General features: G+C 39.5%; 1 protein-coding gene across 3 annotated transcripts in view; it reads right to left on the bottom strand.

Moving 5' to 3' along the window:
- The window catches only part of LACC1 (laccase domain containing 1), a 181659-nt gene that overhangs the window by 52828 nt on the left and 104874 nt on the right, over positions 1–23957 (bottom strand). The window lies entirely within an intron of this gene.

Genomic DNA, 23957 nt, shown 5'->3' on the forward strand with positions numbered 1-23957 from the left:
TGTGTACCATATTACTTAAAGACAGTGAGAAAGGGCTAAAGTATCTTTAGATTTGAAGCAACTCAGTATCATTTGAATTTTATTATTCAATTCTTTCACATTTGCTCTGATAAGAGAGCTAAAAATCTCAGCCTTCAGAGGCCAGACAATGCTGTTTTCCCAGTGGGTCCATGATTAAATGTCTTCTCATGTAGAAAGAGAGCAAAAACAAACAAGCAAACAACAGATGACAGATGAGAGCTGAACATTTGTCACTGATATGCAGCATGATTCTCTTTTGCTCTATAACTAAAAGTAATAAACTGGTGTGTGACATTGGAGTCAATAAGTAGTTAGCCCCAGCAAGTAGATCTTGGCAGTTTTGCTTTTAGGTCCTGTGCTTAGACCAAGTCAGAAGATACACCTTACAGGGCCCCTTGATCACAGAGCTTACAAAGACTGTACCTCAGGATGGGACCAAGCCTTGAATGGAGCTTTATGGAGGAAAATGCTCCATAAGTATTAAGGAGATTTATTAAGACAGATACAGGGAGGGTTCTTTTTGATTCCTGGCTCAGAGCTGGAGCTTAGCTATGCTAACAATGATAGGAAATGATGATGGTTCTAGCTGAGCATCACGTAAGGCATTTTTGGGCCCTTTTCTTGGAAATAGATGATGGTGAGGCCACACCTCCCAGCATGAACTTGCTTGAATTCTCTGGTTTTTCTTCACCTTTCACCTTTTGATTTCTTCTTGCATTGATCCCAGATCAAAGAAAAGAGAAATAACAGAAAAACAACTTTATTTCCTTGAATTCTGGAGTGTTGTGCACCCTGAGCCAATGATGGAGAAGAGTCTTGTAGTTAGGAGAGGGAGTCTATCTTTCTGTCCAAAAATCAACCCTATTCTTTAGGAAGAGTCACAAAGGTATGGCCCTTCCCTCTCTCCCACTGATTTGAAAGTTGAGAAAAGCAGAATTAAACAGAAACCGGGAATGGTGATAAAGACCCAAATTCCACCCTCTATATTCATACCTCCTAGTTTTAAAGGTGAATAATTCCATGTTTACCTATCCTTCCTAAAACGACATAGGGATTATGTCTGCCATAACTTTCAAACCACCACCAGGGTTGAGGATTTGAAACAAAGTAAAGATGCTATTTTCCAATTTTTGGAATAACAAGTTGTGGGTATCTCTAATCTGTAGTGTTTGTAGTATGGTTTACTTATTATATTGTGAAGAAACTCCAATATCTCTTTTTCTTTACTAACTAATGGAAAATACCATGGAGACTGTAGGAAGGTTACCCACTATGTATTTAATGATTGCCTCTGAGATTACTAATGTAACTGACTTGCTGGAACAGTAATGACATTAACAAAGTGCCTACTTGGAACACAGCTTAGCTCACCAGAATCAAACAGGAAGACCTACAAATCCTAGGTAGGTATAGAACTGATGATACCGTATTTATGAGTCAAATATTTCCAACATTTCAATGGAGCATAATAGAAAAGACATATGTTTTCAACTGAGACAAAGGCTAGCAGGACTTCCGCAGCAACTTTGGCATTTCCCTTCCTTGGGTTTAGCAAGAAAAAGACTGATCTCTAGGACTTCACAGTAGGATGAGGGAAGAAGGTAGAGTTTGAGGGAGCCACGGTCAATTTCATCTCTGGTCAGAGAGATCAGCTTTCTTAGGAAAGAAGGACATGGTTAGACCTCAGATGGGAAGAAAAATTAGGATCTGTGGCAAATTTCATGATATGTACTTATGTCATATTTTTATGCAAAAAACAAGGCAATCAATGAAAAATAATCCAGTCATATCACCTGGGTCATTAGCTAACAGTCCCATTTGCTTCCTGTCCCATTGGAATAGTGGTGACAACTAAAGTTTAAAGACTTTCCACTAGTTCTGCTAATCATTTACAATCATCATAATGATATTAATCGGCTATTTGTTTTACCTTTCCCCATTCCCCACAGAAAGAGGTAGCCCTTCACTGAGAAAACTCTGTAAGCTACTAAGCAGCTTGTTATGAAGATTCCAGTATTATGGGCATAAAGGGAATTGTTGCACAATCTTGTTCTAGACATTCAAATACTTAAAGTCATACGATGGAGGATTATGCAAATACCCCTGATTGCTTTGCAAAAGTAACCTGAGCCTTCCTGAGGAACTGATTTGTGTGGTTGCTGGAGAGACTAAAATTAGTTTGAGAGGCTCTTGGGTGTTTGGAAGCCTCTTGGAAGGCTTCCAGAGATACTATTTAGTCCTACCCACACTCTTCCTGCCCTAACCCCACTCCTGGATACTGACTGAGTGATATCTTGCAAAAATAGGGGTTATAGGTGACTATAACCTGTATTTTAGTTTGCGTAGTTCCACCCTCCTTAGCAAACTTCCTTCAAAAGGTTGCAACCTTTAACAAGATACAACTTACTTCCTGAGCTGAACTGTTATGCTAGTTGTACCTTGTTTTCTTGCTCATTCCTTATTCCTCAGGGAACTCGGAAAATTTTAATAACAGGGACTACCAGCTATGAAAATTTTGACTCATATGTCTGAAACAAATGGAAATAGGCTTAATATATTGCTTCTTTCTAGTCTTCCCTATAAAATGTCTTAATCTGGGATAAGTGACATATTATAGAAAAATGTTTCTCAAACCTTAGCATACCACATGTATCAAAGTCACCTAGAGGACTTATATAAACACAGACTACTGGGCTCTATCCCAGGACTTTCTGATTCAGTACGTCTGAGTTGGTTCCCAAGGATTTGCATTTCTAATAAGTTTCTAGGTGAGGCTACTGGTGCAAGGACCCCACTTTGAGAACCGTTGTAGTATAAAAGCCAAATACCTGCAAGCTGGGGCTAGGGTGACTAATTCATGATGCTTCACCTGTAATTTTAGTACTAAAGGTTCCACATCCCAGTGACTCCTTCAATTCAGGACAAACCAGGACAATTGGTCAGCCTAGGTGAGGCCAAAAATATTTCTAGCTTAAATAGAAATTTTGTACCTTTTACTATTTCTAAAAACCATTTTTGAGAAAGCTGTGTTATGATTTTATGATTTAGGTGATCAAAGGGTTTTTAAAATCACTAGATTTAAAAAATACTCAACATATATAGCTAGTATCCATAGTTCTAAAATATGGTCTTAGAGTATCCTGTAATAACAGTAATGAGCTCCAAGTGAGGTCCTAAAGCTCTGTGTGTCACTATGTTAGTACTTTGAATATATTACACCTAATTCCTACAACAGTACAGCTTACTAGGAATTATAGTCAATACAGATGGTGAACTAAGCTTGCGGAGGTTACAGGGACACAGCTGGTTACTCTGTATCTGGGATTTGAGCCCAGATCTCTCTTGCTCCCAAATTTGTATTCTTTCCCTTATGATGATCCAAGTGGGTATTTGTTTTGCCTAAGTTTTAACATTTGCCATCACTTAATAGGTGTAGATGTGCAAGGCCAGTTTTATGAGGGCTTATTATTTGTATGTTCAATCTGAGATTATAGGACATGCCACCACATAAAAACTGATGCCTCCTCTGGAGAGAGAGGGTTTGCAGACAGGCTTTCCTTAATTAAGAAAAAGTGACAGAAGAAGAAAAATAGCTAGTTAATGCTTTTTAAAATAAAAAAAATACATTATAGAAAGCAATTTCATTTTTTATTAAATTATTTCCCAAATATAAAGCACAATATAATACAGAATGAAATTTAAAGGCATACCCTTAAATACAACATAATATCTTTATGAGATTTCTATGATAATTAGTCATCACTTATTCCTTCTCCCTTCTGGGGCACCTCTGTTACGTCACAAAGACTTGCTGATCATGTCTCAGATCCTGATCCTGTCTTGGGACCTCCAGTAGCTGGAAACGAAATTCTTTCTACTGTTTCCCTTTCTGTCCTCCTACTAGAAAGCTATTGCAGGTTTCATTTCTTCCCCTATTCACCATTTTTCACCTTTTCTGAAAGAGCTATTTACCCATCTCTCTCTCTCCCTCTCTCCCTCCCTCCCTCCCTCCCTCCCTCCCTCCTACTCTATGATCTGTCTTTTCAAGGCCAGATCATAGAAGAAGAACAAGAAACCTGGTCAAAATATATAACGTTCCCCCTAAGCCTCTCACCTTGATAATTTCCTCCCAGTCAGGAAAATTATCTTGTCAACTCCTTAAACTCAATGAATTCTCTGACCGTTCCCCCTACCCCACTGAACAACACCTTACAGGAAGTATAGAATCCATTTTTTTTATTAATCTGTCAATTTTGTGATTCCAAAGGGAATTCTTCTTATTTTTGTTACTTTAAATATATTTGGGTCTATCAGGAATGTTTTAGAGGACTCGTTTTTATTTTTTCCTCGTACAGGATGTTCTTATTTCCTAGCTCTCAAGTTTATGTGAATATTATGTTCCACACCTGGTATGAAACCCTTCATAGTCACCCTTTTTTCCTTCCTAATTTCCATTAAACAGAATTACTTGCATGTTTCTAACCATAAGAAAATAAAAGTTATGAGGGTAAAAACTCTCAAAGATTCCTAGCACCTGTTTGACTCCAGTCAGTGACAGAGAACACATGTGGCGCTTTACTCCCACTAGGATTGTTCATGTGGGGTGGGCCAACGACACCTGCTTATAGCAGAAAATCCAAGACAGGATGAAAAAACGTCCCGACCCTGGAGCGGGGTCTATGGGTGCTAACTCACAACTTACTTCACCACATCAAGCCTATGGGTTAGCCTTTTTGGCTCTGAGCCTGGATTTGCACCTACCTCAATTTTTTGTTTTGGTCTCAAACATGGTCTGTATCTCCAGGCTTAGACCAGTCAATCTTTGCCAATGGTTCATGGAAAAAAAAAAAAAAAACTTTTATTTTACCCAAAATTTTGGATAAAAGAGAAAGATGAAACTATGCATATCATCATGCCCATAATGAGGTACAGGTTGGTGAAGTTTTCAAAGAATGGGAAAGTGGCTGGGAAGAAGAATGGGTAATAAGTAGGCAGCAGTACCAATGAATTCAGCAAACATATAGCAAATTCCATAGTTCCAAGTTCAGCAAATAGCAACTTCATTCTCTTTTCTTCAGGCCAACATTTAAAAGTCAAATATCCTGAACCAGACACCAGGCAGGGGCAACATTTATTTTCTTTCATTTTTCATAATCAAATAAGATTATTAACAGAAAACAGATGAAGCATAAAGGCCCAACATCATAAAAGATTTTTACTTAATACATGCCTCAGAAACAAAGTAAAAATGTCCTGACATTTAGCATTTCAAATTAAGATAATTGTGAAATAGTAATACTGAAACCAACAACAAACAGGGTTTCTTGTGTGTGTATGTTTTTGAATATAAAATGCCTTTCGCTGTTTGCTCATAAGATCAGATTGCCCCTTTTGGGCAAAGATAGGGGAATGATATTTTAAACTCTGAACTGAACCTGATAAAAGCTGCTGATGGTTTCTTCCTTTTTAGGGTGTAGGCCAGGAGAGGCCCTGCCAGGCCTTGGTCTTCCTCAGGCCATTTCCTGACCATGGAGCAAGCACTGTGGTGGGACATGGGCCTACTTTTTTGTTTTGTTTTGTTTTGTTTTGTTTTTTTGTATATGTTTTCATTGGATTTCAATTTGCTAACATATAGCATAACACCCAGTGCTCATTCCCTCAAGTGCCCCCCTCAGTGCCTGTCACCCAGTCACCCCATCCCCAGCCCACCTCCCCTCTCACCCTCTCACTACCCCTTGTTCGTTTCCCAGAGTTAGGAGTCTCTCATGTTCTGTCTCCCTCACTGATATTTCCCACTCATTTTCTCTCCTTTTTCCTATAATCCCTTTCACTATTTCTTATATTCCCCGTATGAATGAGACCATATAATGTTTGTCCTTCTCCGATTGACTTACTTCACTCAGCATAATACCCTCCGGGTCCATCCACATCAAAGCAAATGGTAGGTATTTGTTGTTTCTAATGGCTGAGGAATATTCCATTGTATACATAGACCACATCTTCTTTATTTATTCATCTTTCGATGGACACCGAGGCTCCTTCCACAGTGTGGCTATTGTGGACATTGCTGCTATAAACATCAGGGTGCAGGTATCCTGCCATTTCACTGCATCTGTATCTTTGGGGTAAATCCCCAGCAGTGCAATTGCTGGGTCGTAGGGCAGATCTATTTTTAACACTTTGAGGCCCCTCCACACAGTTTTCCAGAGTGGCTACACCAGGTCATATTTCCACCAATAGGGCAAGAGGGTTCCCCTTTCTCCACATCCTCTCCAACATGTATTGTTTCCTGTCTTACTAATTTTCCCCATTCTCACTGGTGTGAGGTGGTACCTCATTGTGGTTTTGATTTATTTTTTAAAAATTTTTATTTATTTTTAACAGTCACACAGAGAGAGAGAGAAAGGCAGAGACACAGGCAGAGGGAGAAGCAGGCTCCATGCACCGGGAGCCCAACGTGGGACTAGATCTCGGGACTCCAGGATCGTGCCCTGGGCCAAAGGCAGGCGCTAAACCGCTGCGCCACCCAGGGATCCCCTGTGGTTTTGATTTATATTTCCCTGACGGCAAGTGATGCGGAGCATTTTCTCATGTGCTTGTTGGCCATGTCTATGTCTTCCTCTGTGAAATTTCTGTTCATGTCTTTTGCCCATTTCATGATTGGATTGTCTGTGGGACTCGATCCCGGGACTCCAGGATCACCCCCTGGGCCGAAGGCAGGCGCTAAACCGCTGAGCCAAAGAACAATCCTGGGTGGCTCAGCGGTTTAGCGCCTGCCTTCGGCCCAGGGGGTGATCCTGGAGTCCCGGGATCGAGTCCCACATCCGGCTCCCCGCATGGAGCCTGCTTCTCCTTTTGCCTGTGTCTCTGCCTCTCTCTCTGTGTCTCTCATGAATAAATAAATAAAATCTTAAAAAAAAAATAAGTTCTTTCTAGATCTTGGATACTAGCCCTTTATCTGATAGGTCATTTGTAAATATCTTCTCCCATTCTGTAGGTTGTCTTTTAATTTTGTTGATTGTTTCTTGTGCTTTGCAGAAGCTTTTTATCTTGATTAAGTCCCAATAACTCATTTTTGCGTTTGATTCCCTTGCCTTCTTAGATGTATCTTGCAAGAAGTTGCTGTGGCCAAGTTCAAAAAGGATGTTGCCTGTGTTCTCCTCTAGGATTTTGATGGATTCTTGTCTCACATTTAGATCTTTCATCCATTTTGAGTTTATCTTTGTGTCTGGTTTAAGAGAATGGTCTAGTTTCATTCTTCTGCACGTGGCTGTCCACTTTTCCCAGCACCATTTACTGAAGAGACTGTCCTTTTTCCAGTGGATAGTCTTTCCTGCTTTGCCGAATAGTAGTTGACCATAGAGTTGAGGGCCCATTTCTGGATTCTCTATTCTGTTCTGTTGATTTATGTGTCTGTTTTTGTGCCAGTACCACACTGTCTTGATGATCACAGCTTTGTAGTACAACTTGAAATCTGGCATTGTGATGCCCCCGGCTCCAGTTTTCTTTTTCAATATTCCCCTGGCTATTTGGGGTCTTTTCAGATTCCACACAAATCTTAGGATGATTTGTTCCAACTCTCTGAAGAAAGTCCATGGTATTTTGATAGGGATTGCATTAAATGTGTACATTGCCCTGGGTAGCATTGACATTTTCACAATATTAATTCTTCCAATCCATGAGCATGGAATATTTTTCCATCTCTTTGTGTCTTCCTCAATTTCCTTCAGGAGTGTTCTGTAGTTTTTAGGGTATAGATCCTTTACCTCTTTGGTTAGGTTTATTCCTAGGTATCTTATGCTTTTGGGTGCAATTATAAATGGGATTGATTCCTTAATTTCTCTTTCTTCAGTGTCATTGTTAGTGTATAGAAATGCCCTGATTTCTGGGCATTGATTTTGTATCCTGCCACACTGCCGAATTGCTGCATGAGTTCTAGCAATCTTGGGGTGGAGTCTTTTGGGTTTTCTAGGTTTCAGAGCATCAACACAGACTTCCATTTAAGTTTCTGACTGGCAAGTTCCAAGGAATACAATCTTTTAACCAGTAACCCATCTTGACATTGTCCCAAAAGGTTGTAATAGCAGACACAAGTTAGTTGATTGGGCTTGCAACCAGTTCAAGTTCTCTCCAATGCTTCTTTCTGAACTACAGGTCTTTCCAGAAAACAAGCATTTTTCCATTCCAGAAAACATTGCTACAGAGAGCTGTTTATTTTGAACCCGTGAGCAACATAAAAACACAGTGTTTCTATTAGGATACCAGTTTGGTGATGTTTGTTTAATCATTAACATATTCTATTTTCTGGGTTGAATAGCTGAAAGTTACCCAGAAATTTAGAAAAGAAGAGTTTGAACCAGAACACAGATTAAAGAGTTAAAATAATCGATGATATAATTTTCCATACTATATTCAGAAAGTTTAGGGTTATTTAATATGGCCTACACTGAAGTTTGTATTTCACTATGCAGGAAGAAATGCTTCGCTAAGCAATAGTGTATATAGTAAAATTACATAGTGTATTTTAACCCGCTAAACAGAAAAAGAAAAAGAATAAGGTTTAAGTATTTTATTTTCTCTTTTATGTTTTATTTCTATAGAATTTGGGTAAAGGAGAATATAATGTTTTGTTTAAAAGTGAAGATTTTTGCATTGTGATTCATGCAACTTATGTTAGAACAAGAAAATGAAACAGTACATTTAGAAAGACTCAAGACTTTCAGAAGTTTTTGTCTCAACCTTTTCCTTCTCTATCTAGCTTTTTAAATGCTATCATTTTCAATTAATTTGTGTTATACTCAATCAACATTCATATAATTATATTACAATTGTAAGTAACTTGATTTTTTAAAAAAGGCATCAAATCTAAGAGGACAAGGAATAGTTGTATTGTGACATACTATGACCTTGAGTTGGCAGTATTATATCAAATTATTTTTTCTCTATATTAAAGATTTCTTTTACACAGTTCAATTGACATAATTGTGTGGAGGGGTGGGGACCAAAAAGTGAAACAGAATTTTTCCCGGCTTAGGCAACAGGACACTTCATATTTAAGACCCAAGGTATGAGGAAAGAGCCAGGTTAGATGGACCAGGAACCTGGCAGCAAGTGGGAGCCAAGTAAGTCAATAACCAGATACTGAGAATCTCTTATATCTGGATGAAGACCAGCTGGATGGAGGCCCAGCTGGTCTCCACTAAGGCAAGGGCAGTGACTGTCCTGCGTCTGACCCAGCCAAGAAAGCACAAGGAACAAACACTGGTTAAGCACAAGACAGTTGTACAACTGATGCTGTTAATAATATACCAGGACCAAAGGTATAAAACAAGCCTATTCCAGACAAAAGAGGACTTACAGTTATCTAGTTAAAAGCCATCCTGAGCTGTGTAGTTTTAATATAATAAAAACTAAAAGCAGGGCAGCCCCGGTGGCGTAGCAGTTTGGTGCCACTTGCAGCCTGGGGTGTGATCCTGGAGACCTGGGATTGAGTCTCATGTCGGGCTCCCTGCATGGAGCATGCTTCTCCCTCTGCCTGTGTCTCTGACTCTCTCTCTCTGTGTCTATGAATAAATAAATAAATTCTGTAAAAAAAAACTAAGAGCAGCGGGAATTGTCCACCAACATTTTCATTTTGCAGGTGGGGCAGCAAAGGTGTAAAGCTACAGAGACGACTTTCTTAAGGCCTGACCGCAAATTCCTGGCAGAATTAGGAGTAAGACTAGAACTTTCTGCTTCTAGCTCAGTGTTTTCCTAACGTGCCACATATTTCTATAATGTTTCACTCTCTTCAAAGTGTAGCCTCAAGTTTCCCCCAGGCCATAACATTCGGGAATATAAACTAAGGTCATAGTAACAATAACAAATAATGATTTCCTGGTTCTTTGTCTACTTGTGATTTCAGAAATTCCAGTTTTACTTTAAATTCCCATTAAACAGTTTCTAGGAGACTCCTGGGGTTGGTTTATGTTTGGTCACGGATAAAATCCTCCCTACGTTGTGTACAATCCTACACTTCCCTCAGCTTCCACCTTCACACCAGAGTAGCACAATTTCCATGAGTTGGAGATAGAGTCAGAGCTGGGTTCTACTTCCTTGCCAGTATTATGGCTTTTAATGCAGTATTTAACCTTTCTAGGACTACGATTCCCCTAGGCCTGAATTTTTATGAAATGTGGCCTTTATAGCATTGCTTTCTAGAGCTATGACTATAAGTGAAATAATAATGTCCAATCACTTCTTTTTATTTGTGGTATTTCTATTCTATAAAGTCACCCACAAACATTTAAACAGCAAATTCTGGGCCACCGCTCCTTAGGGAAAAGAGTTAGATTCCTGTGAGCCTCTGGTCACATTTTTGTCAACTGAACAATTTATACCCTGGTTTTATGTGTGTTTCTATTTAAAGACACCTTATTTCATATATATATTGTTGATTCCTTAACATTAAACTCATGGCCAACAGCACCATAACTCATGCCTGAATGAAGCTTATCTAACATACCTATATTTCCCTAAGGCAGATCACAGCTTTCTCATGCTGAGGAACAATGGACAGCACTTTGGCATTACACTTGTGGGCCATTGCCAAACAGCAGAATCACCAACAAAAAGCACACAAAAATGTGAAATCATGCCACCAGACAGCAAAATGACAGTTGATAGCTTACCCTATTTGACCTCAGCTAGGAACACATGTGCATGCCAGGGGACTCAAATTTTTCTTTACATTTCTCTATGAATGACTGAAAAGCCTGTGATTTTGGAGTCACAAATAAATTTTAGTGAGTAGGCAAACATAGAATCTGCAAATAATGAGGATCTACTATCTATAAAGAGTTTAGCACAGTGCATGACATGGAACCCAAAGTAAATGTTAACTATTATTCTTGTGTGATCGTTGTTAAGAAAAGCCTGCCAAGGCTTAAGATGGGGGCAGGGGAGTACCCCCAACAATTGCTGAATACCCCAGTGCCACCTACTCCAGATGTGAAACAAAGGAGATGACTTTTCACCAAGACAAACAGTAAGCTAGTTTAGCCCTGGTAATCAGGCTTTATATCCCAGATAGGAAAAGTGTTAGGAATTTTTCCCAAAAGGCTCCAATGTCCACCAGGTAATGGACTCCAGAGAGCCTACTTTCCAGGTTCTCTGTGTTCAAATACTAATTCAGACATCCTTTCCCCTTCCTAGATACCACCTCTCTTCATTTGACCCTCACAAGGTATTTATATATTGCATATGCAAATGCACATGGCACACCAGAATGAAGTAATGAGTTATCAAACAAATTCCACATACACTTTAACACTTTCCAGTTTCTCATACAGAAAGTACTCAGATTTTCTGCTCCCTTCCTTTTATTTATTTTTGTTTTATTTCTCCAGTTCCTCCCTTAGCTCTCTCCGTGGCCTTGCATAGTCACCTATTCTTAGAGCAAGTTCTTGAAATGGCTTTAATTCCTCCTTTGGCTGCCCTCAGGGTTTTCTTTTTCCCCATTCTCTTTGACTCCTTGATTTCTGGCTTATTCACTGTCTCAAGTTCCAAATACTCCCTCCTCCAACAGATCCTCTTCCTGAAGATCTTCCTATAATTGAGTTTGTTGTTCCCCTCTGGCTGTCTTAAGTTCCGAGAATGGCCTCCTCCCTGTGCCCTCTCCTCCCCTGTCCCCCTTGGACAGGGTTGTTTTCTCTGGGGCAGGCCCAGACTGTCGCCTCCCCTCAGCAGGGGGTGTCTTTTCCCTACTATCTTCTTCCTGTGCTTTGTGTTGAGCCCTAGCTGCATTCCTCATTTCCTGCTTCCCCTTCCTCTCTTATCTCTATCTGAAATCCATCACCCTTAATGCATGTGATGTGTAGGTTTGGATTTTGCAAAAATTGAATTGTCTTAAAATAGGTCATGTTGAACACTCTGTGTACGTCCTTTAGAGAACAGCTCATTATCGCATGGATTTAGAAACATCGCAGGTCACATCCCACCCTCTAAATTGCAACTAAACACAGGCCAGCCCATTGTGATTTCCAACCAAGTGTGTGCCTTAGATTTGTCTTTTAATACCAGTATCAGAAAGAGCTAATAGTTGCTTACAATTCTAGCGTTTTAAATATTATGCCCAAATATTAATTTGCTCTATGATCCTTGCTTCTTCCATTTCTACTACACATTTCCACTTAACCAGCCCTCAATTACTCTACTGAAACTACTGTCACTAGGGCTGTGAAGGACTTCCAAAAACATCAATCTAGCGACCTTGCCCATTCTTCCTGCCTTCCCAGCACTATCCAACACTATTTATTCTTTATTATTCTATTTATTATTCAACAGTCTCTGAGTATTTCTTTATACCAAGCACTGTTCCAGCCACGTAGGATAGGTTAATAAAACAAAGATTCCTGCCTTTGTGAAGGTTATGCTTTATTAGACTGTAGAGGCAGACATCAAAAAGATAAATAACAAATTATTATTATTTTTAGGTAAACAAATTGTAAGTAAATTATTTGGTATATTAAGTAGTCCTATAGTAAAAAAGGGAAGATAGAGGAGGATAAGGCAGTCAGGGAGGTGCAGGTATTGGGAGGTTTCAGTGTTCAAAGAGTGGTCAATTAGAGATCACTAAGAAGGTGACAATTTAGCAGACTTGAAGGACATGAGAGAGGAAGCCATGTAGACACCTAAGGGAGCATGTTCCAGGCAGAGGCGATAGCCAGACCTGTGGCCCTAAGGTGAAGGATGTCTGAGTGTCCAAGAACTGGCAAGGAGGCCAGTGCCCTGGAGACAGCTGACGAGACTGTCCTAGGAGATGACGCTAGAGAGCTAATAGACCTCCACCATCTTGGGCTTGTAAGCCCTATCTCCACATTCCTCCCTTGGCCTCCATAAATGCATTTTGTTCTCTTTTCAGTTCCTTCTTTTGCTTCCTCTTCCAGGGCCTTTGTCTTCAGTGGATCCCCTCAGAGTTGGGTTTTCCAGATGCTCTTTTCTCATCCTCCTCTGCTTCCTCATCATCTCTTCCTTTTTTATCTCATCTACTTCCTTTGCTTTTGTCATATGACTAATTCCAAACTTTTCTTCAGGTAACACCACTTCCAAGATACTGTTTCTAATTGGTGTTTTACCAACATCTCACACTCGAAATGTAATAAATCAGCTTTCTCTCAAGCCAGTGATCCCTGGGGTCTTTTCTATTTCCATAAATGAGAACTATTTCTTTGGCAATTTGTATTTAAAATCGCATAGTTACCATCATCCTTCGTATTGAATCAGTTCCTAAGTGCTCTTAAACCTATCTTCAGGCAAGAAACTTCATGTGGGGATCATATGTCCAAGAAAACCATAATCTTAACTACATTTCACTTTTAGACTTTTATAATATTGTCATATGTACCTACAAGAACTATGATTACCAATTTTTGATAATGAATTTAACAAATTAAGAATTAATCTTAGATTTTAAATGATTAGAATCACTTGAAAGTTTATAATAAAGGGAAATTTCAAGGTGTCATCTAGGCAAGGGTTTGTAAAAACAGAAAAATAGGATCTGGGGGCAAGCTCTACTTTTGGTGCCAGAAAATTCACATCCTGCCCTTTTCTGTGTCTTCTCTCATGTTCATTTGTCATCACTTAGGCTACTTTGCAGCTCCTGCCTGGCACTATATTTCAGCAGTTTATCACAGATCCATTAAGAATTCAAGGATGGAGTGAAATCCCTGGGAGTAACCTATTCACCCTCCAGCCTATTGAAAGATTACATGACTTAGAAGCCTGTAACTCTCTACCAGGCAATTTTTAAACAAGAACCCCATCATTCGCCCCCATTCCCACCTTGAGCCATAGGGTATAAGCTGCCTTATTTGCAGTTTTCCAGGCACTGTCATTTTCTGTGACACTTTTGCAATAACAAGATAACAAGATGAGGGGTTATCTTCTGCCCTGCCTGTTGTCCCATTCTTTCCCTGCTTCCCTCCCTCTCTTCTCCCTTCCTTCTGAGAAGCTCTTACACCTGCCTTTAGTTAGATGGGGAAAGATAGTTGAATCACAGCTGTTCCGTATAAGTGAATGCTATTTCTCCTCAGGGTTGAACCCTAATTGGGGCACATAATATGGTCTCCATTCCTGTTTGCATAACTGTCCACTTGTCTCCCTTTGAGGAGGAGGAGGCAGCCTCCAGGGAGGGGCTGTGCTTGCTGCACATGGTATAAGCTCTGGCTCTGGAGTGTTGGCAAAGATTTACAAATGACATTGCAACAAGGTGGTGTCAGCAGCAGGGTCTTTATGCAGGGACTGGTAAGGGTGGATAGGGCAAGAGTGGCCCCAAACCCTAACAGGCAAGCAATGGCCTCACTTGGAGAGACAGGCCACTCAGCAGACATCCTAAAGGATTCCTATAGGTCTTAACGTTGAGGCTCAGGAGCTGAAAGAGTCTGATAACAGATTCCTGGGTCAAAGTGATGAGAGCAGAGAAAAGGTTCACAAAGAAGTAAGGCAAAAAGGTTTTGCTCCCTTCCTATGGAGCTGCCAGTCAGCTTACAAAGGATCTCTGGACCTCACAAAGGCTTTTCACAGCTCACTGACCATCTGATCTAAACCTAATGGTGAGACCAGGAATAGGTAGAGTTATTGGTGCTACCAATGCATCCTAAAGGCTGCAGACCTACAACATTCCTTGCATATCTGCATGCAGAGTTTGTTTTATTCAGACTGGGGCCTATAGGTTGGAAACTCTTAGTAAAATTTTATTAGGGGCTCTGATTCTAAAGCCTAGTGCCTTCAACAGCTGTGCCTGCTTTGTGTCCACTCTTTATATGCCCTTTCCACACCTATGTCTGAGGCTTATGATGCTGCCATAAAGCTGTTGTGAATTCTGGGCTCAGTGACTTCTCTTGAAGCCTCATGGTCTAACCTCTGAACCTCATCACACATCATTCTATGCAGCTTCTACTCCAGTATATTTCTCAATGTGGTATCCCTTTCCTGTGCTGTCCCACTTGGAACTGGGAATTGGGTTCAGAATAGGCATTGTTGGCCTGCAATCTCTGTGGAAAGCTAGCTCACATAATTTTTCCCAGGCTCTATTGTCTGTTCTCATGGGTAGGAGGTACCTAACACACCAAGAGCCAGGCAGGGAGTGTAGGCAAATAGTATGTTTCCTTAATATAATGGGATCTGGTGATTGGCTGTGGGGTGGGAAAATATTTGAGAGGAGGAGAAGCTCACACATAAAACAGAAACTCTAGGGGTAAACATCTAATAGTGGCAAAAACCTTGAGAATGCGTAGCCTAAATATTCTTCATTGGCCTGAAAAATAGTGATACTGATTAAAATTAGGGAAAGCACATCAAGCAATGCAATTAGCCAATATTAATTAACAAATTCAATAAAAAAACATTCTACTCCAATGAACCACAAATGTATGTTTTATTGTAGACTTTATTAAAAATTACCCGGTTGAACTTCAAAAAAAAATTTACCTGGTTGATTTGGCCAACATATACATAAATTCATTATGCATATGACATATTCTAGAAAATACATTTGGTTCTTCTGTTTACTCTCTCTCCTGAGGACTGTCCTGGGTTGTTCAGCTTGTGTAATTCATCATTAACTAGTTAGCCTTTAACTGCTCCCATCTTATGAAGGAGAATTACGGGAAGAGTATAAAGGGAGAAGTTTCTGGAAATGATATAAAACTAACATAACTTCCTGAACCATCCTCTTGTTCTTTGGTGACCTGGATTGGAGAGTCAAGTGCACAGATGTGCTTAGGAGGCCAACAGTGCCAAGTGGCCCTGGGGCCTTAAAGGTGGAAGTATGGGTGCACCCAATTCCCACAGAGTTGAGTATGAGCTCACTGCCCAGATGGTTGCAATAAAACCCTTCTTTCACATAAAAGAAAAACATTTTAAAAGATCCCTCTCATGTACAGTATTATCTGAGGCAAGCATAGGAAATCAAGTCTGAGTCATTCATTTAAATCCAAAGCACTATTTTTAGTTGACAGAGTCAGCTGTTACTTAACACTCTGTCCTGATCTCTGGGCCTCTTGGCCAGAGTTCTAATCATTTGCTGATCATTAATGAAATAGAAGAGACATGATTTATTAGCAAGTTTCAGTTTGAGGCCATGAATTGGTGGCATAATGGTCTTGTCCCTTCTCCCTCGATCAAAGTTCAGTAGCTAAGAAGCTGTGACCAAACATGGTTCCCACCCACATCTTTCTCATCTCCGCTCTTCCAGAAATAGGCAGAATTTTATCAAAGAGCTTTCTTGTTTGATGCCACTATGTAAGTGTAATTTGGAAAAGGCAGCATTTTGAAAACCAAGACATTTTTAAAAGGGGCTTTTGTTAAAAAATATAAAGCTGGATTTCCCCCAGTGATGTATTTGTATTCATGGATTTCCCAGGCTTTCTGTGGCCCAAGCTTCTTACATATACCCAGAAATTTGACAAAACCTTTCCAGAGAGGAAGCCTCTGGAAATGTCTCTTTGTAGCATCTCACTTGTCCTCAGGCTATTCAGCAAGATCCTAGAACTTGGGGACCAGGGGATGACCAGGAAGGGGTCAGGATTCAGGACCTCCTGGGGTGCTAGGCAGGAGGTAGGTCTTTTAGCCTCTCCCTGAGGTTAGGTTTATTGTTCTGGGCTGGCTGCCACTTATGCATCTCCCATCCCACTTTGTTTATTTCATGGACAAAGCCTTCCTCTTGTTGCTTCTCATGTTTCTAGATCCCAGCATAATGTGCCTGCCGACTGCCAGGAAGTGTTTTTCACCCCAGGCTGACCAGTCAGGGCAGTAACCACAGTCTGGAAACCAGAGAAATCCAATGGCAAGTTTGAAGCAATTTATTTGAATCTTAATAAATTTTCACAATAAGTGGAAAATATGGAAGTCAATTCTCCATTACTGAGTAAATTCAAAATATGAACAAAAACAATCAAAACTCCAATTTTTACCCAAATGTTTCACATGACTGCTTCAGGCTTTCCATATTATTGTGTTATTCAAATATGTTTCACCAAATGCAAATGCTATGGTCTCTCAGTGCTTCATTACCATCAAACATTTGAGAAGCCAGGAAAGCATTTTGGCAATATGTAACAAAAGCCATAAAAACATGCATATCTTTGTACAAATGATTCCATTTCTTGGAGTTTTTTGAAATTTATCCTCAAAAAATAAGTAAATACTGTACACAGAAATTGAGATAACTGAGCAATCATCTTGAAAGAACCTGAATGTCCAACAAGAGATTTAGGATAAGTAATGGCTAATTCATGCTACAGAACACATCTCAAAGCTATATCTTTAAAGAAGGGTAATGGCATGGGAAATGTTTCATATTAAAAAAAGAAGGGGTGTAGAGAGAGAGACAGAGAAGACTGGGAAAAGAGGCAAGATCAGACAATTGCAGAGCTGAGAACAGAATATGAACAGCAGTACCTTCAACATGTGGGATTATGAGACAAGGCTGAGATGTGGTTTACCACCTGGAATGTTGAGGTGAGCACATATGGACTCCTCTGAGGACTTGCCTATTTGCCCACTTACTCAGTTGGTTTGATGTTGGTAAGCTATTCTAGAGAATTGTAGAGTCCTGGGAAGTAGGTGGATGAAATTATGAACAGATGGAGTCCACATGCCCTCTGCTCAGATCAAGGAAAATACTTTCTACTTACTAACTGCCAAAATACTTTCTACTTACTAACTGCCATACATGACTTTTTTCTTTTAGAGAGAGAGAGAGAGAGAGAGAGAATTGGGGAGAGGGATGGGCAGAGGGAGAGAGAAAATCTTAAGCAGGTCCCATACCCAGCTCAGAGCCTGACGTGGGACTTGATCTCATGACTCTGAGATCATGAGTCTGACACAACTTCACAACAGCCAAACTGTGGAAAGAGCCCAGATGTCCATCAACAGATGAATGGATAAAGAACATATGGTATACATATATATAATGGAATACTACTCAGCCATCAAAAAATGAACTCTTGCCACTTGCAACGACATGGATGGAATTAGAGGGTATTATGCTAAGCAAAATAAGTCAGAGAAACAATTATTATATAATCTCACTCATATGTGGAATTTAAGAAACAAAACAGAATATCTTATGAGAAGGGAGGGAAAAATAAAACAAGATGAAATCAGAGAGGGAGAAAAACCATAAGAGACTGTTAATTTTAGAAAACAAACTGAGGGTTGCTGGAGGGGAGGGAGTGGGGAGATGGGGTAAATGGGTGATGGACATTAAGATGATGTAATGAGCACTGGGTGTTATATAAGACTGACGAATCACTGAACTCTACCTCTGAAACTAATAATACACTATATGTTAATTAATTGAATTTAAGTTAAAAAAAAAATTCACACAACTGACTGAGCTACCAAGGTACCCCTGCCTTACATGACATTTTTAACATGCTTGGTCACAATCTTCTTTAATTAAAAAATAACACTATTAAAGATTCCCTCATCTCTAAGTTTTCTTATAACTACACATGGTCTCTTCTTCCCTTTTCAGATACACTTCTTAAAGGAATAGAATCAAGATGTCTGCTTTCTCATTGTCTATTCACTTCTTAGCCCCTGAAATCAAGCCTTAACTCCCACCATATCATTGAGACTACTGTGGCAAAGGTCACTACATGGCTTCTAATTGCCAAATCCAATAGACTCCCTCATGTTCTCATCTTCTTGGACCCAATATAGCATTTAATCATCCCTTATTGAAATTTTCTCTAAAACTCTTCAAAGGAACCATTCTCACCTTATTTTCCTTCTTTCACTGTTTCCATCACCTCTTTGTCTTTTTTGCTGGCACCTCCTACTAGACCTGGCCATTCCCACTGACCTGAAAAAGGTCTTCTAATCTTTCAAGAGTCAGCTCCAAGCTTGATACCACTGTGAAGTCTTTGTTCACCCACTCAAGTTAGCTACCTGCTTCTTCAGAGGTGGATTTACATGGAGGTTAATAAAACTTAAGCACTTAAGTGCCCAGGGCACTTTATTTGCAAAAGCCCTGGGCCTCATGTGTTCATGAGGACATATGTCCTTATAAATTTGCTGATGAAATCTATTTTCATTATAATAAGTTAACTGTCTCTTGCCACTCTGCTCCCACCCTACTCACTTTGCATGTTCAGTAGTTTGGAGCAGCTGAGGGTATTTGAGGAACCTAGGTCAGAGAGTTAAGTTAGAGAGACATTTATTTGGATTTAATCAGGTGTATTTATGTTTCATAAACACTTACATGTAGAGTTAAGTGACACTAGCTATCCTGCTGTAGGAATGGTTTCCAGAAAAACTCCTACTGCCCACAGGGCTGACTCATCCTGCACCATGCCATTTAGGAGCAAGGAGGCCAGAGGCTGAATCATAGTAAAAACATTTTGCCATGCTGGGCACAGGGACTATGAAGGCAAATGAAACAAGGTATGAGATATACCAAACTTTCTCCCAATTTTTAAATATATACTATTGTAAGTGAATTATTCAGCCTTCAAGTGCATCTTGTCAAAATGACCAATAATAAAAAACAAAGTTCAATAAACTATGCTAGAGGAAAGACTGAATTACATTTTTGTCTCTCTATTAAAAGTAGTTTTAGAAATTACTGTCATATGAGAAGGCAATCAAAGAGTATACAGTCAAAACATATAGGAGAAAATATACTCAAAATTTCTTATCAGTTAGTGAATAAAAATACTATGTTGGTTTTTTTTCCCCCTGGATTGTATGATATTTGAGGTATTTGTCAGATTTTTCAAAACTTGGAATTTGCTGGAATTTGTTTTCTCACTCTGATTAAAATTTCTCTTTTATGCTCAAATTTATATTTGTAACATAATCTATTTTTTTCTTAAAGAAAGCCTCCAAATTACATTGACTTCAGGCTCTATCAGCCTCCCCTGCAGATGTGCTCAGGTCTTCATTTTGTAGCTCCATTACTTAACCCAGGTTCAAATGCCTCATGTAGCCTCAGAAAATGTTTGTTGAAAAATATATCAACTAAAAATGGTGTTACCCTCGGGGTTTACTTTATCTTACTATAACCAAGAACTAAGGGCATTCGGGCATCCTAGAAAACCAATCCCAATTCAGATAGGGCATATACAACTTTTGTGCTTCTCTGCTCACATAGTGCTTCTAAATACTATATGTCATTTAATCTTTACAGTGTCCCCATTCCTAACAAGTGGGAGAAAGAAGAAAAATGCAAGAATTCCTCTAATTATTATAGGTGATTCAGGGCAGCAAATGCAGCAAAATGAAGAAGAAATTAAAGAATAATGAACAATATCTGCCTAGGGCCCCTTGAAACACTGAGCTCCCCAAATTCCCTTTTCTGCAAAGACTACTCAGCTGTTAAGAGCACAATCAAGGGCTTAAAACTCAACTTCAAACATCAACTCTTTTACATTGTTACTTTACTTTCTCCTACAGGCCTTGCTCTTTCAGGCTGAACTCTAGCTGGAGGCTTAAATTATAGGTATGCAGCTGGTTGCTGAGTCTGCAGAGCATACCCCCAAGCCTGGCTTTCTCCTGTTTCAACCTCCCTCTTGCTCCTATTCTAGAGACACTCTTCTCTGTGGGACTCCAAATCACTCTCCTTTGTGTGAGTCTAATGTTAATCCCTTTCTGTATCACTAGTACCAGTTTGCTCCATCTTCCAGGTTTTATGATCACAATACTATCACCACCTCACCTCACCCTTGACCTCCCCTCTAGTTCAAGTTCTTTCTCTGATGACTAGTCTTTTCCCCTCTAGATTTTTATAACCAAGGAATACGATCTTTTTCTTTTATCCTCTGTAGGTGTTCATCTAGCATCTTCATCATAAGTCCCTTTACCACAGCAGACCCCTTTCTATAGACATTACAAGCAAAATTCCTAGAAAGAATTCATACTCGCCTGATATATAACACCTGTGATTTAATCCAGCAGTTCCCCCCCACTCTCATCCTCTCAATCAATTTCTTAATAAATATAAATCTGTCATCCCCAATCCCGTGTCTACAGGCTACTCATCCATCTACTTGCTATGAGAAAGAGACAGAAGGCACCAAATCAGGATTCATAAATAAAGTCATTGGCCTGGACAATCCAGTTTAAGAAGGCAATAAAAGTATATGTAAGACAACCAGGATAAACAAAAGAAAGAGAAGGACATGGAGAGACTAGCCATGAGGAAGACAGAACTCTCTCTCTCTCTTTTTTTTTTTAAGATTTTATTTATTCATTCATGAAAGACACACACACACACACACACACACACACACACAGAAGCAGAGATACAGACAGAGGGAGAAGCAGGCTCTATGCAGGGAGCCCAATGTGGGACTCAATCCCAGGACTCCAGGATCATGTCCTGGGCTGGAGGCAGGCACTAAACCACTGAGCCACCCAGGGATCCCTAAGATAGAACTTTCATACAGTGTTCTAGATAAAATGAAAAGGAAGATTTGGAAAGCAAAGTAAGGAGTGGTTCTCCAGAGAAAATTAAAAAAAAAAAAAAGTGTAAAGCTTCAAAGCATAGCACAAATATTTGAAACAAGAGGTGAAACAAAGAAAATGTAGACGTTTATGTCCCAGTGAGAAGAATGATCAACTTACTTGAAGATGTAACTTCTGGATCTTATGTGTCCATATTAACACAGTGAAAAAGAAAACCCAGTGACCAAGCCAACAGGTGTCATAAACTAATTGCAGTCATGGTTTACAAAACAGTAATAAAACAAATCTGATATTTAAAATAATAATAGCAGATTAAAAGAGAAATACATTAGCATAAGAAATGTACAAGGTTAAAAGCAGATACAATAAATTCATTTATATAAGAAATCTTTAGAGGTATATTCAAAGTATATTCAAGTTTGAAGATACAGGGACAATATGTTTCAAAGGTAATAATATCTGCTTCTTGTTTTTTAATAAATTTGGTATGACTTCAAGAACCAGTTACTCATAATTACAGGTTTTTTAGGCTTCTTAAAAAACAATTAACAATGGCCTTAACCTAGATTTTTGCCAGTTCCCTTAACAAACTGGCTGTGGATGTTTCTTGAAAAGGAGCTATACCAAAGCTGTATTCTACCATTTCAGAGGTAGAACATTCCATCACCATCACACAAGGGAGCAAACAGGTTTTTTTCTAGGAATGTTGGCATAAATTTGTGCTCAAAGAATAGAACACCCCAGGGGAATGTCAAACCACGAGAAAAGGGTAGATAGGAAATCAAAATCTGTATTATCTGATCTTGGCCAAATTTGGGAGATTGCAGTTTGTACATACTGAGAGGGCTTTCCTGTATATGCATAGAACACTTTACCTACTCAGTGTTCAGAGTAACATATCTCTGACAAATGAAAGTTCCATTTGTGAAACGCGTCTCCAGGATTTCACTCCTCCCTAGTTGTATAAATATACAAAGAATATATATAAATAGACAAAGACAAGAGTCTTTGATAGCCAGTGACAAGAATCACACTGTTCTTCATCCCTCTTCCCATCCCCCACTACGACCACAGTATTTTCAGGATCTGGATACCATGTGCTAACCAAGCACAGTGACCAGAATAGCCTTCTGCCAACATGAGGAGGTCCATAAAGGGAATCTTCACAGTAGAAGAGTAAAATAATAAGGTACATTCCTTTCTGTTATATCCTAGATCATACTGGGTCTCAAGAAATCCATTGCACACCTTTCCCTGGTAGATGAACATACACATACCAGGAAAACATGTTAAACTTTTCTGGTTGTTACAAAGGAATATATACCCTCATTCTCTCCTACCCCTATGTCTCATTCTTATGTCTGTTTGGTATTCCTGACTTTGGCATAATTCCCTGGCAGGTGAAACACAGATTATATGACCTCTGAAGTCTTTTCCCAGGAAGCAATCCAACATTCCAAAAAAGGTTATGTTTCCTGGGAATGTTCTGAATAGCCCCACTGTTTTTTCTCAGGAAGCTGTTTGTGTGTTCACTCTATGCTTGCCCAACCACACCCCATATATAACTCAAGCAAAGAAATACCATAAAGAGTCACGTTTGAATTATTTTGAACAATTTTCTGGCAAGAATTGAAGTGTTCTAAGTTAAGGGCTATTTCTCATATAAGAAGAGTAGGCACCACTTGGCTGACAAGTCTCTCTGTAAACTGAGCTCTCACATTAGTTACAGTGAATGGTATTGTAGCCATGAGCCAAATTCCAGCTGAGTATAGTGATCAGGGCCACCTTGACCTATGGGCATTAATCAACACAGGCCCCAAAGGGAAATGTATGCATCTTGGGAATTGTTTCCTTGAAGAACTAGAGTCAGATTTCTTGAATCAAAGGGAGATGTTTCATATTCTAAGAAGCTGAACTAGTTCTGATAGTCTTACCAAATTGATATTATTATAATTCAACATATCTGTGAAGCTTTATTTATATGGGTAAGAGTCAACATTCAGATCACTGAGGCATTTATAAAACATGGCCATAAAATTTTTTGACATTCCTCCTATGGAAAGATAGGTTTATATCTTCTCTCTGTAAGTCTGGAGCTTTATGACTGCATAACTAACAGAATTCAGAGAAAGAGGTACTATGTTAGTTTCAAACCTAGGTCTTAAAGATGCTGGGCTTTCACTTCTCATCTGTCAGGATGCTTATACATGAGACCCCCCCCCCAAAAAAAAAACATTACAAGGAAGCCCAAGCAGCAAATAAAGAGACCCATGTGAGAGGAACTGAGATCCCTGCCCCATAGTCTTGGCTAACCTTCTAGCTAATAGGTAGCACCAATTTGCCAGCCATGTGAATGAGCTATCATGAAAGTAGATTCACCAGCCCCCAGTTAAGCTACCCAAGCTGACCTCCATCTGAGCAGATGAGCTGTCCCTGCTGAGCCCTGACAAAATTGCAGATTTATGATCAAAATAAATTAT

The sequence above is a fragment of the Canis lupus genome, chromosome 22, assembly GCF_011100685.1.
Source record: "Canis lupus familiaris isolate Mischka breed German Shepherd chromosome 22, alternate assembly UU_Cfam_GSD_1.0, whole genome shotgun sequence".
NCBI lineage: Eukaryota > Metazoa > Chordata > Mammalia > Carnivora > Canidae > Canis > Canis lupus.